At 44.0% G+C, this 14,447-nt stretch overlaps 1 protein-coding gene across 2 annotated transcripts in view; it reads left to right on the forward strand.

The window, feature by feature from the left end:
• The first annotated feature begins 369 nt into the window (after positions 1 to 369).
• The window catches only part of MPPED1 (metallophosphoesterase domain containing 1), an 82,866-nt gene continuing 68,788 nt past the window's right edge, over positions 370 to 14,447 (forward strand). The window contains exon 1 of one of the 2 annotated variants that reach the window (XM_088669916.1): positions 370 to 1,120. The gene's annotated coding sequence lies outside the window, so the exon portion shown is untranslated. Of the gene's footprint in view, positions 1,121 to 1,264; positions 1,546 to 14,447 lie in introns of those variants that run through there. The other variant, XM_035137988.3, reaches the window with a different exon arrangement.

Genomic DNA, 14,447 nt, shown 5'->3' on the forward strand with positions numbered 1-14,447 from the left:
GAATAGAGTGGCACTATTACCTCCCTTCACCTGGACACTTGACTTCTGTGGATGTTGCCTAGAACAGAGCATTAGCCTTTTTTGCTGCTGCATCACACTGTTCCCTCATGTTCAGCTTGTGGTCCCCCAAGACCCTTTTCACATGTACTACTTGCTGGCCAGCCAGGTGTCCCCCATCTTTCTTTGGTGCATCTGGTTCTTCCTCATAGAGTCATAGACTTATAGGGCTGGGAGGGCCTCTAGGGCAGTGTTTCTCAACCGCGAGACGCTGGCTGGTGTGCCGCGACGTGAAGGGCGATTTGCATTGTCACGTGCCTGGCGGCCGCCAATGCACAACACTGACCCGCCGGAAAGGAAGCCGGCCGGGTCACGACGCGGGGCGAGCGCAGCTCTCAACAGCCACCACCACGGGAGGGTGGTTTTAGACAAACTTAAAGAAGCTGGCTGGATGAGCTTAACCTGAAACTTGCTGAGCAAAGGATTGTGCTGGCAGAGAAATCAGCGGCTTGTGAAGCCTTATTACAGGAGATTGCAACCAACACAGCAATTGGCAAGTGTTTCATAATTATATAGTCAATATAGGGCGGCACAGAGTTAAATTTTTAAACTTTTTTAATGGTGGTGTGCCTCGTGATTTTTTTCATGGAACAAGTGTGCCTTGGCCCAAAAAAGGTTGAGAAACACTGCTCTAGGGGTCATACCCGGAACATACCGCGAGGTCCTTTCCACACGTGCTGCCGGCCGGCTGAATCCCGGCTCACACCACTCTCCCCCCCCCGGTGGCGCCGCGGCTGAAGAGACGGCGACCCACACACGGGGTCGGTGGGCGAGGGCGGCCCCCAATGCGCCCCCTCGGAGTGGTCGTCCCCCCCCTTTCTCCTCAGGCCGGGGAGCGAGCGAGGGAAGGAGGCGCCCGGAGGCGCGTCTCTGAGGGGGCTGAGCCGGCGGCGGCGGCCGGGCTCTCGCTCGGGGGTCGTCTCGTGAGGCGCCCGCGCCCCCCCCCCCCGGAAGAGGGGGAGGGGAGACCGGGAGCCCCGTTGCCAGAGATGGTCGCGCGCTTTAAAAGGAGGAGGAGGAGGAAGAAGAAGAAGAAGAAGAGAGACGGGCTCCGTGAGGAGAAGTGAGTCTTGGCGGGAGAGCGAGCGAGCGAGCGAGCGAGGAGACGCCTCGGCGGGACAGAGAAGGGCGGGCGGGCGGGGGGGGGGCGCTGAGGGAGCCACCCTGCCATTGGCGGCGGGGGCGAGGCGGGCACCCCCTGCCCAAGGAGGAGGAGGAGGAGGAGGAGGAGGAGGACCGGCCTGCCTCTGCCTGCCTGCCGGGGAGGCGTTTCTCCCGCCCGCCCCGCCGAAGCCACGATGGGGGCCGCTTCCCTCACGCGGGCGAGGCAGGCGAGAAGAGAGGGAGCGAGCGAGAGCGCGGCTGCTTCTTCTTCTTCTGGTTCTGGGAAGCCTCTGGGCTCCTCTCCTTCCCCTTCCTCCCCGCTGAGGGGTTTCGCGGGCATTGTTGTTTTTTCCAGGTTCCTCCTCAGCCTCGCCTCGGAAGAAGGTAAGGGACCTGCCTGTCACGCGTCTCTCTCCCCCCTCCTCGCCCGACTCGTGTGTGTGCGTGTGCGCGCGTGTTCGCGTGTCTGCGGCGCCTGCCTTCCGCTTCTAGATCCTTCTTCCCGGCTGCTTCGGGGCTCCGAACAAAGCGGAGCGGGAGGAGGAGGAGGAGGAGATGGGGCGGCGGGGGTCTCCTTCGCCGGCCACAGGGTCTCCTCCTCCTCCTCCTCCGCCGCCGCCGCCAAGCAGGGAAGTTAGTCCGGAGTTTGCCGAGTTCCCGCGGAGGCTCCTCCGGGCGAAGGAGGCATTGCAGGGCTGGGCGGCTGCAGGACGCAGACCTCGGCCAGGCGGGCTTCCCCGTCCCTCCGCAGCGCGCTCCTGCCGCTCTTCCTCCGCACACCGCCTCCGCCGCTTTGCTCTTTCCCGGAGCATCTCCTCCTCCTCCTTCCCCCAATTTCTTAAGTGTCTCCTGCATCTTGTCCGCGGGCGACTTTGCAAGGGGTCACTCTGCAAAGCGGTTGCTAAGGCTGGGAAGCACATGCTCCCTCCAAACCCGGCACTTTTTCGTTCCAGTGCATTTGCGTGGCTTTTTCTTCCCCCCTTTAATAATAGTAATAAAATGGGAAATGTTTAAATAATTCGTTGGAAACCAGCTCCAGCCCGGATCATCCTGCAGCCCCGGCAAGGCTTATTAGGGATGCTCACTGAAATCATCAAGTGTTTCTTCCGGGTAAAATGTGCACAAGGGGTTGGCCTCTGTATCCTGCTGACACCAACGCGAGAAGTAAAATGTAATTCAAGGGGGTTTGCAGGTCAAGTCCTGTTTGCTCAGAAGTAAATGCCATTGAATTGCGTGGCGCTCTCTGCCACAGGACTACCCGTAGCTGCGTTGGGGTCTTGGAGATTGGGTTATAGCACCGCTCGTTGGATTTCTACTGGACAACTTGTGTCCTCTGCCCTACGTATTACTTCGTCAGTGGTAGTTATTAAACAAAAATTGAAGTCATGTCAGTGGCTAGTGACCTAAAGCATTCTTTTTCTGTTTGGGATCAGTAGGTGAATTCATTGCCTTCACCCTGCGGAAGCACTGATGTCTCACCTCGCCCCCTGCCCCAGTATGTTAGTTAATGTTTGATGTAGCAAAAGTCACTAGCTCATGGTGTAACAGACTATTGTTCCTGCACATCTGTCAGTCAAGCTGAGGGTATTAGATTTTGAAAGTGCCTTCTAGTAAAGCACAGTGGTATGTATGTATGTATGTATGTATGTATGTATGTATGTATGTTCAAGGTAGCAGGCTATTGATAAGTCTTTTGGGGAAAATATTGGAGAAACTATATTGGAGTTTAAGAATCTGAAAGAGAACAGTAGAATGTAATGGATCTGGAAAAACAACAACAACAGTTTAATGTTTTTGGACATGTAAAATGTGGACACTTAAATTCATACTGTGTTTAAAATGCTTTCGCCTTAATAAATGTATTTTCTTGAAATCCTATTAAGTGTGATCCCATATCCCATAAGCTGTTAAGTATGGCAAAAAGCTGGTATATGCTAGGCTGTAATTTAGCCATGGAGTCATAATGATATGTTTAAACTGTCACCTCAAGGTTTATTTCATTATCTCACATGATAGGCAATTTTTATTAAATTGCAACCTTAAAATTTCTACCTGCAGGGAATGTATATTGTATAAGTTAGTACAGTGCATATTTATGAACACACTCTCTCTCCTTTTCTCCCTCTTAAGGTTTTAGGAAGTGAAATAACTGCTAGGATTTTTGACATCTTGTAAGCAATGTTCTATCTAGTGTGAGGAATCTGTCTCACAATTGATACCAATACCTTTAGCTGCTTTTCTGAATTAGGAATTCAGTTTTACAATAATAAAGGTAAAATTCAGTTTTACAATCTTAAAAGTAAAATCTGTAGCTTGTTCATTTATAGTAGTGTTAATGTTTATTTCTATAGTTTACGTCTGCTTGTTATACTGTATTAGATGTGTTATTGGTCTCAGTGTAAAGATGGCCAATAGTTGTTACAGTCCTCCTATCATGTTCTATAGATATTGGGGTTGTAAATCCTGGAAACTGGTTTACCCCTAGTTACAATTCCCAGGACCCTTAGACTACAGTTCCCATGATAATTGGGGGAGGGAGGGGCATGCTTTAAATGTATTGGGTGTACACGACTTAAGTTTCTGGGCCACTTATGAGAAGTAGCATATTATGGATTTGTTGAACAACCTTGATGTTCCAATTTTTTTTATAGGCAAGCTATAACAAATAATACTCATGGAAGTTATGGAAATACTGTAATTGTTCACTTCAGATAGTTCAGGAAGTTCACAGACCTCATTTACATTGTTTTACCTAAACAATTTCAGTCCGACCATCTTTAGTAGATGAGGCAAAAACTTCCAAGGGAAGTTGCTATCCACAAGGGAGAGTTAATTACTTTTTATAATAGAATACATGATTACTAGTGTCATCCTTGTTTAGATTGTGATGTGCCTGGAAAGGGTCCTATTGATCTCGTGTTTTGTAAGATCTTATGTCTGGTGGCTTCAGTTAACGATCAATTAACCATTACCACCATCACCTGCAGTTTAATTACTTAATTTGATGATAATACCACATGTGAAATTTGTTGCCACATCTTGTTCTAGCAGTCTTGCAATGGAAGACCATTTTCAGTATAAGATCACCTTCCCTTGAAAACCTTACCTGGTATGCTGGCATCATATTTGGAAGGAGTTGGTTGATTGAGGATGTGGAATACAGTACTTCCTTTCTGCATCATAAACACATTAATGAAAATTTGAGTGTAAAACCATCTACCCCTAGTAATGAAGTCCACCTACTCCTTCTTTGTCCTTACATTAGGTATGTAGGAGAGAAGAAGAAGAAAAGGTGGCACTATGCTTGGCAGCTTTAAGCTGTCTCCCCCCCCCCACATCTGCTCACAGAAGATAGCTAACGAGTAAATTGATTAAATGATGGGTTAAGAGATTTAGGTTATACAATAGAAATAGTGATGAATAACCTGCCTAAAGATGATGTAGAACCCTTCTAGAAGTGTTATGGAGAGCCATGTCAGATCCATTGGTGCCTTACTTTAGGAAACAGAAAGGCAGTACTGTGTGTTGTTGTGTGTTAAGGGGTGTGTTAATAGTGTGGGACCCAGGTGTTGTGGTGTGTTAAGGGGGTGTGTTAATAGGGACCCAGGTGGCACTGTGGTTAAACCACTGAGCTTGCTGATCAGAAGGTCGGCGGTTCGAATCCCTGTGACGGGGTGAGCTCCCGTTGCTTGGTCCCAGCTCCTGCCAACCTAGCAGTTCGAAAGCACGTCAAAATGCAAGTAGATAAATAGGAACCGCTACAGTGGGAAGGTAAACGGCGTTTCCATGTGCTGCTCTGGTTTGCCAGAAGCGGCTTTGTCATGCTGGCCACATGACCTGGAAGCTATACGCCGGCTTCCTCGGCCAATAATGCGAGATGAGCGCGCAACCCCAGAGTCGGTCACGACTGGACCTAATGGTCAGGGGTCCCTTTACCTTTACCTTTAAAAGTGTGGTAAGGGGAGGTTATAAGGGGTCAATGACTAAAGACAGCAAGGGGGAACAGATTTGGATCCAGAATTCGTGTGCAGGAGTGGATTGGAGTGCTCTCGGATTTATTTGTGTGGGGACTATGGGACTGAAAAAATGTGAGACTTGCATGTCACAAGGCATTTAGAAGCTGCAAGCTAGCTTCTGAATTTTCTAAACAAAAATCCTTAAACAAATTGGAACGAATTGGTCACAAAAATCACTGACTTAGTTTCTAGTGATAGTACCAAGCCAGACAGCAGATGAAATTACTGCATTTTTACTATTTTAAATTCTACTATTTCACATTTAACTAATACAAACAGTGTAACAGTACATAAATTATAAAGCTCCTGTCCAAAGGCCTTACAAACCTTTTTTTGTGTGTGTCAGGGAGGTACCCTAACTCTAATGTGTAGAATTGCAACCTAAATGATTTGCACTCTTAACTCATTGGTATTGTTTGATTATTAAGGAGAGCATGAAGATTTTTTTAAATTATAGGTTATAACATATACCTGTTTCTTTCTGATTGATTGAAAACTAAGAGACCTCTAGCACTTGAAATGCTATAATAATAATAATAATAATAATAATAATAATAATAATGGCTTAAGCTTTTTTTAATTACAGCCCACCTTGTCAGGTGTCAAAGGATTATTTGTTGCTTTTTCAATAAAGATTTGCGAATAGATTTCTGGAACCTGCATCAGTTCTTATTTTACCACAAGGCATAAATGCAACAGCATCATTCATTTTCTGTTTAAACTTCCCTTTATAAATGCTTTTAAATAAAATGACTAATGTAACATAAGAAACATTTTTCTCCATTAGTTTTAGAAACTAATTAAAGAGTGAATGTTTTCTTTTTTTAAAAAAAAAAATCCCGTTAAATTCGTTAGGTAATTAACCGGCAGCAAGCAAATGAATTGTTCTTAAAATCGGGCTATATTTTGAGTTGTAACAAATTTTAAAAGTCTAGCACAGTAAAGGAAAACCATTTTTACTATATCACAATTTGATCATTGTAGAAAGTAAATCATGGAAAAACATTTAATATCTGGATTTGGAGTCATTAAAAAAATAGATGGTCAGGTGTCATTTTGATGCAGAACACTGACAAATATAATTAGTATTTCACTGTGAGTCCTAATTTTCCTGTCTGTAAATGAACAGTTCCTTTGTTTTCCTCTTACATTTTGCATGGAATTAGTCTGATTTATAAGAACTTACCAAGAAAATGTTATTCTTCTTGTCTACAATTCTTTATTTATGGACTTAATTAGATTTGGAGCCCGTCTCATTTTACAGATATAAAATGAAGATAGATTGTTCCTATCCTATATATATGTTAGACAAGGACTTGGATAAGAGTGGGTGACAATTTATGTACAGTCCACAGGTGTTCATACATGCTGCACTTAAATGGAATTTCCTGGGGAGAAAGCAAAACAGAAGTAGGGGAAGGGAATGCTTCATAATGAAAAATAAGGAGAGATATTAGCATATGAAGGGAGGTGAGGCTACTCTTCATTAAATTACTCCTAGAGACAAGTGATGGTGCCATAGAAATGTTAACAGAGAAAATTAAGGCATGGGATGGTAAGGAAACATGCAAGAGAAGAGAGCTTTAAGGAAAGGGACCAGGATGTCTGTCCATGTGTCTTCTTTAATAGAGGACAGTCCTCTATTTGAAGGACTGTCTGCCCAACTCCAATAGAAAAGGGGACTCACCAATACCAACTGGATGGCTCTTCAACAATACCTGGGCAGTAGACTGAGAAGACTTACAAGGAACCTGATCACTGTCCTCTCTTCTATGATGAGATGTGTTTCTAGTTGTTGTGTCTGAATTTCCACCTATACATTTCAATCAGCATCTGCAGAGTTTCTGGTAACGTGTCCTTGTTTGTCCTCTTTTTTGGTTATGCATTTCTTAACCAATTCCTGATCCACAAGAGGACCTATCCTTATTCAGTGACTGCTAAACCTCCTCATGAGTCTTTGGTGGGGTACTTTGTCCAAAGCTTTTCGAAAGTCCAAGTATATTATGTAAGACAGATCACCTCTATCTGTATATTTGTTGACACTTGTATCAGGTTTATGAGACAGAACTTCCCTTTGCAGAAGCTATGCTGGCTCTGCTTCAGTAAGGTTGTTCTCCTGTGCTTAGTTATTTTATCTTTAACAATACTTTCCACCAGTTTCTTGGGGGCAGACATTAAGCTAACCAGCCTGTAATTTGCAGGATCTCTGCTGGATCTATGTTCTAAAAAACATGTTACATTGGCTACTTTCTAGTCCTCGGGTATGGATGCTGATCTGAGAGACAAGCTACATATTTTTGTTAGAAGATCAGCATTTTCACATGAGTTTTTTTGAGTACTCTCAGGTGGATTCCATCTGGGCCCAGTGATTTCTCCATTTTTATTTTGTCTATCTGACCTAGAACCTCGTCTCTTTATCTCCCTTAGTTTTACAAACTCACCTCCTGCAAAGGTTAGTTCAGGCACAGGGATCTGCCCTATATACTGTATTCTGTAATGAAGACAGATGCAAAGTATTCATTCAGCTTCTCAGTCCCTATCATTCTTTAGCACTTCTTTGACTCCTTTATCATTCAAGGGTCCAACTGCCTCCTTGGTACTTCCTGCTATTAATATATTCAAAGAACTTCCTGTTGTTAGACTTAACATTTTTAGCAATGTGTTCTTCAAATTCTATTTTAGCATTCCTTACCATCTGATTGCACCTCTCCATCCCAAGTTTGTGTTCTTGTTTTCTTTTTTTGGACAAGCCTTCATTTTTTTGAAGAAAGCCTTCTTACCGCTAAAAGCTTCTTTGACTGTCCTTCCTTGGAGGTTTTTAAGCAGAGATTGGATGACCATCTGTCATGAATGCTTTAGCTGTGATTCCTGCATTGCAGGGGGTTGGGCTAGATGACCCTTGGGTCCCTTCCAACTCTATGACTCTGCTTGTTAACCACACTGGTGTCCTCTTGACCCTCATGGTACCTTTCTTGATCTGCAGTATAAACTCCAGTTGAGTTTCTAATACTGTTTTTAAACGACTCACATTTTGAAGTGCTTTGACCGTCTTAACTTTGCCTTTCAACTTCCTTTTTACCAACTTCCTCTTCATTTGGGGGAAGTTTCCTCTTTTGAAATCAAATGCACTGTGTTGGATATTCTTAGCAATTGATCATTTACATGTATATTTGATTTAATAGCACCATGGTCACTGCTCCCAAATGGCTCAACAACACATACATCTAACATCAGGTGCTGGGTCCCTCTCAAAATTAGGTCCAAGGTTGCCGTCCCTCTGTTGGTTCCACCACCAACTGTTCTAGGCTACAGTCATTTAAGGTCTCTAGAAATTTCACCTCCTTGTCATGACTGGAGCACATATGCAGCCAGTCTGTGTGGGGGTAGTTTCAGCCACTCATTACTACAATTTGTCCTCTTTTGAGGATTGATTTCATTATTCATCTCAAGATCTCCCTGGACTCTTGGGGCCCAGTATCACCACCCACAATGATTCTATAGAAGTATCTGTCACTTTGGGGATTTCTAGCTAGCGGTATTCAATGCTGTCTGTGACGTTCAGAGCAACACCACCTTAGGCACACCCTTCTCTTTGCTTCCTGTAGACTTTATATCCAGAGATAACAACGCCCCACTGGCTCTTTCCATTCCACCAGGTTTCTATTATGCTGCCATCTTCCAAGACAAAGCACTCCCACTTGGAGGCGTCTAGCATTAGCATATAAACACCTATATAAATCTGTCTTTGGTACTTGTGTTTGTCTTGTGGTCCTTTGGCCTCTCTGAATTGCTGTCCTGTCCCCTGCACTCACAATGCCTAGTTCTCTGCCAGCCCACTGAATTTTTCCTCACTTTCCTCAGTTTTACTTTGTGGTTGAACTGGTCACTGCTGCAATATCATTTTAGCTGTCCTGCAACAGGCTGCACTGACCCAGGCAATCACAGACTTGTTCCTTCTTGCAATATGGATGCAGGACACTCAGGCGATTTCCTGCCTAATAGCCTCTTGCCTTTTAGTGACTAGTCTTACAAATCTGGAAGTGCACTTAGTTGTAATACACCATTATATAAATAAACTGCTCAAAAACCAAAGTGGTTTAAAAATGTTTCAAGTTTACTTCTGGTTAGAAATAGCCTTAGTTTCTTTGGTTTTGAATACCAATCCATAATTGTGCTGTCTTCAATAAAGTTATGGGAGTGGAGAGGGAAAGTGAGAAATCACTATAGATTGCAGTTTAAAGTGTCCCAAAGGACTTGGTTCTCCTTTCAAGATGCTTGTTTAACTCCCATTGACAGTAATGACAGATATACTGGTATAATGCAGTCAAATTTTAATGAGTTGGCTTGTAAGTGCATATTTCCATGCTAGGCACAGTTTCAACTTAAAATTACACTTTTGAAAAAAATCAACTAAGACTGTTATTTCAGGGTTCTCAGTTCTGCCAGTATTTACGCACACCATTGACTTCAGACTGCAGATGCCTAAATGTCAGTTTATACTAGTATTGGTGTCAGTTCTATAAATTGGTGCAAAGTTACAGAAAGTTACGAAGGGTGCCTTGAGTAATGGTCATGGGTGCCATGGGCAACACTGGCTTCTGTCCCTCTTTCCTTCCCTCCCTCCCCTGATGCCCTCTTGCATCTCTGCCTCCCCAAGGCTTCTACAGCTGTTTGTTGCAGCAGCCCTGGCTACAAGCTCCCCAGGCGAATGGTGCCTCTGGGGCTGGCCAGGGGGTGCTAGTTTCTAGGAGCTGAGGCATCCTCGGAGTAAGGAAGCAAGTGGGTGAGGGAGCCCAGCCAGCCAGTCTGCCAGCCCTTGTTGGGAATGGACAGACAAGTCCAGGGGTCAGCAAACTTTTTCAGCAGGAGGCCGGTCCACTGTCTCTCAGACCTTGTGGGGGGCCTGACTATATTCTGGGGGTGGAAATGAAGGAATTCCTATGCCCCACAAATAACCCAGAGATGCATGTTAAATAAAAGGACACATTCTACTCATGTAAAAACACCAGGCAGGCCCCACAAATAACCCAGAGGTGCATTTTAAATAAAAGGAGTGTCCTGGGAGTGTCACTGCTGCTGAGAAACAAGAAGTGATGTGCCTATGTTTGAGTGAGGAACTAATTGGAACTCTGCAAGCAGCAGTTCTAGCAAAGTGCTTTATTGCATAGGTATTCTCTGTTGTCAAGCAAGAGAATGAGGATTACAACTGAGGTAAAGGGGGTAGTGCTTCTGTTAAGATGGTACTTAATATTTATTTCCTCCATGTGCAGGAACTTGCATGCATGAAGATGCCTCCAGACTGTTGGAGGGGCTCAGGTGCTTATCAATAATTTAGGTTTGTGCAAATTTAGATTTGCACAATCAAAGTGGGTTAAAGGGCACCTTAGTGGAGCAAATCAACATATATATATATATATATATATATATATATATATATATATAGATAGATATAGATATAGATATAGATATATAGATATAGATAGATATAGATATAGATATATATAGATATAGATATAGATATATATGAGACTTTCTGCAGTTAGGGAAGTCACAGGGAAATGCACTGGAAAGTGTAGGATGAATGAAGGGTTCGTGGGAAGTGGCTCACCATGTAAGCTTCATGTAAGCAAATCTGTATGAGGCTCAGTTTACAGGCCATATAGAAGAGCACCGAGAAGCACACACAGATGAATTGTGAACAGGCTTCAGAAGGTAGAAACCTGCCTATCTTACTCAGAAGCAGATGAGATCTCAGATGCTCCTCCATCTCTCTCTCACACTTTTTAAATTGTCTGGAGAGTTCCAATATGTACAGGGACTGCAGCACAAGGGAAATGAAAATTTAACCCTTCCACGTCCAAGGTCAGCCTGTTTTGGCCTGGCGGACCTTGGTAATATGGCCCTCTGCGTGAGGCCAAAATTTGACACCCCGCTGCCTTCCCAAAGTTGGGCAAGTGCTAACTAGGTTTGGGAAGGAGTCGGGGACGGGGATGGGGGACTCTAGGTTCCTGTCACACCTCCTTCCCAAAGCCCGGCACTTACTAGACTTTGGAAAGGAAGCCAGGAGGTGCCCCCTTGCCCCCTGCACTCTGTGTTGGTGAACCATTCATGCTGCCGGAAATCTGCCTCTACTGCTAGGAAAACCATATATGTGTGTTATTTCCAAATAGCCTCAGGGAGGGATGGTAGTAAATCTGCTCCCTCTGTAGTACTGACTAGATTAGGCCTCCAGCATTTCTGTATGAAGAAAATGTAAAAAGACAAAGGTGCATTCAAGACATCTCTGGTGCATATGTAGCTTAGCCCTCGTATGATTAATAATTTTACTTTGACCCATCTGATTATACCATCTTTTCCCACTGGATATCAATTCATCCCTACCTCCCCCTAACATTCAATTTATCCTTGCATCATCAGCATGTTATAGATTTGCAAATCTCACATGAAAATGCACTTGTCTTCTCCACACTTTAACCTCTTATATTCCACCTTCTCTCTTGTTATTTTTATGTCTTTCCAACCTTCATTATAAATATTATGCTGTATGTGAGCAGTTTTTTGTTTCAATAGTAGATTGCAGTTATAAGAGATAATCACTATAGGGGTGTATCTTTGGGGTTTGTGAAACACACTGTATAGGTATAGCAAAAGTTGAACAGGGAACAGTAGATAGTGGGAAAAGAGACATTATGAAAGCAGAAGCAAAGAGTTAGAAAAATGGAAATCAAGAAGGAAGAGTTCAGAGAAATATTGCCTTATCTGTAAATAAAAAGAGCAACTAAAATGTGATTGAAAAATAGCAAAATGCAAAAGATGGAATTACTTTTTGTAGGCATGTCAACAATGATGGAATATGCTAGAGCGAAGAGTAAATATTCTTCAGCAAAAAAAGCAGAAATCCAAAGGCCTATAAACACCTATTCATCTCATAGAATGAGATTTCTTTATTAAGGTGCATAAAGTAATAATGTATTGCCTCTGAAAGGTCATGCCAGGCTAAAATCTAGCTCGTTTACATGCCACAGATAGTTGTATTAGTCCTTTTAGTGCAGAAAACAAGATGTGGAAGCTCTCAGAGTGATACCTCCCCGACACTGGTTTCTAACACTCCTGGCTATGGCCCTGAGGTTTTCCTTGCCTCTTGAGGCATCCAGTGATCCATTTATCCCTCCACACGTCAGAGTTCCATGTACAGGGGATTTGCTCATTCTTTTTATTATTAATTGTATATCAAACAAAACTTAACAGTATTCATGATTTGTGGAAAGGAGCGCAGAGTCTTGAAACAAGACAGACTGTGTGGGTTGTATCTAGTGATCCTGTTAGTACAAGGACTTCTGCTGGCACAACACTCTCCTCTCCCCATGTCCCTGTGTGCCCTCCAAATGTTATCTAGAGGGTTGGGGGGAAACTCAGAACATATCTGGAGTGTGCATGGAGCAAGGAGAGGAAGGGTCAGTTCAATTGCCTTTGTGTGAAGTCTTTGTGTGAATGGAATGACTTCTTTGACTACAACCCTGTGAGCCTACTATTGTGCTTTGACAGAGAGGAAAGTTTAGAGTAGTTCATGGGTAGGCAAACTAAGGCCTGGGGGCCAGATCCGGCCCAATCACCTTCTAAATCTGGCTTGCGGACGTTCTGGGAATCAGCATGTTTTTACATGAGTAGAATGTGTGCTTTTATTTAAAATGCATCTCTGGGTTATTTGTGGGCCCTAGGAATTCGTTCATCCCTCCCGCAAAAAAAATAGTCTGGCCCCCCACATAGTCTGAGGGACAGTGGATGGCCCCTGCTGAAAAAAGTTTGCTGATCCCTGGTTTAGACCAACTGGTTTGCAGATCCCTCCACTTGCAAGCTGTCTACAAATGTGGGCTCTTACAACTATGTTCTCCTTGAGCTGAGGGCAGAAACTACAATCGTCTTTTGATACAACAGAATAACATATGGCAAATCTTCTCCAATCCAGCAAGACGTTTAACTTGCATCTAGTTTTAGACACTTGACTAAGTTGCTTATGAATTAGGTTGTTGTTGTTGTTTAGTCGTTTAGTCGTGTCCGACTCTTCGTGACCCCATGGACCATAGCACGCCAGGCACTCCTGTCTTGCACTGCCTCCCGCAGTTTGGTCAAACTCATGTTCGTAGCTTCCAGAACACTGTCCAACCATCTTGTCCTCTGTCGTCCCCTTCTCCTAGTGCCCTCAATCTTTCCCAACATCAGGGTCTTTTCCAAGGATTCTTCTCTTCTCATGAGGTGGCCAAAGTATTGGAGCCTCAGCTTCACGATCCGTCCTTCCAGGGAGCACTCAGGGCTGATTTCCTTAAGAATGGATAGGTTTGATCTTCTTGCAGTCCATGGGACTCTCAAGAGTCTCCTCCAGCACCATAATTCAAAAGCATCAATTCTTCGACGATCAGCCTTCTTTATGGTCCAGCTCTCACTTCCATACATCACTACTGGGAAAACCATAGCTTTAACTATACGGACCTTTGTCGGCAAGGTGATGTCTCTGCTTTTTAAGATGCTGTCTAGGTTTGTCATTGCTTTTCTCCCAAGAAGCAGGCGTCTTTTAATTTCGTGACTGCTGTCACCATCTGCAGTGATCAAGGAGCCCAAGAAAGTAAAATCTCTCACTGCCTCCATTTCTTCCCCTTCTATTTGCCAGGAGGTGATGGGACCAGTGGCCATGATCTTGGTTTTTTTGATGTTGAGCTTCAGACCATATTTTGCGCTCTCCTCTTTCACCCTCATTAAAAGGTTCTTTAATTCCTCCTCGCTTTCTGCCATCAAGGTTGTGTCATCTGCATATCTGAGGTTGTTGATATTTCTTCCAGCAATCTTAATTCCGGCTTGAGATTCATCTAGTCCAGCCTTTCGCATGATGAATTCTGCATATAAGTTAAATAAGCAGGGAGACAATATACAACCTTGTCGTACTCCTTTCCCAATTTTGAACCAATCAGTTGTTCCATATCCAGTTCTAACTGTAGCTTCTTGTCCCACATAGAGATTTCTCAGGAGACAGATGAGGTGATCAGGCACTCCCATTTCTTTAAGAACTTGCCATAGTTTGCTGTGGCCGACACAGTCAAAGGCTTTGGCATAGTCAATGAAGCAGAAGTAGACGTTTTTCTGGAACTCTCTAGCTTTCTCCATAATCCAGCGCATGTTTGCTATTTGGTCTCTGGTTCCTCTGCCCTTTCGAAATCCAGCTTGCACTTCTGGGAGTTCTCGGTCCACATACTGCCTAAGCCTGCCTTGTAGAATTTT

This window comes from Zootoca vivipara, chromosome 5 (genome assembly GCF_965207765.1).
Source record: "Zootoca vivipara chromosome 5, rZooViv2.hap1.1, whole genome shotgun sequence".
In the NCBI taxonomy this organism is placed as follows: domain Eukaryota; kingdom Metazoa; phylum Chordata; class Lepidosauria; order Squamata; family Lacertidae; genus Zootoca; species Zootoca vivipara.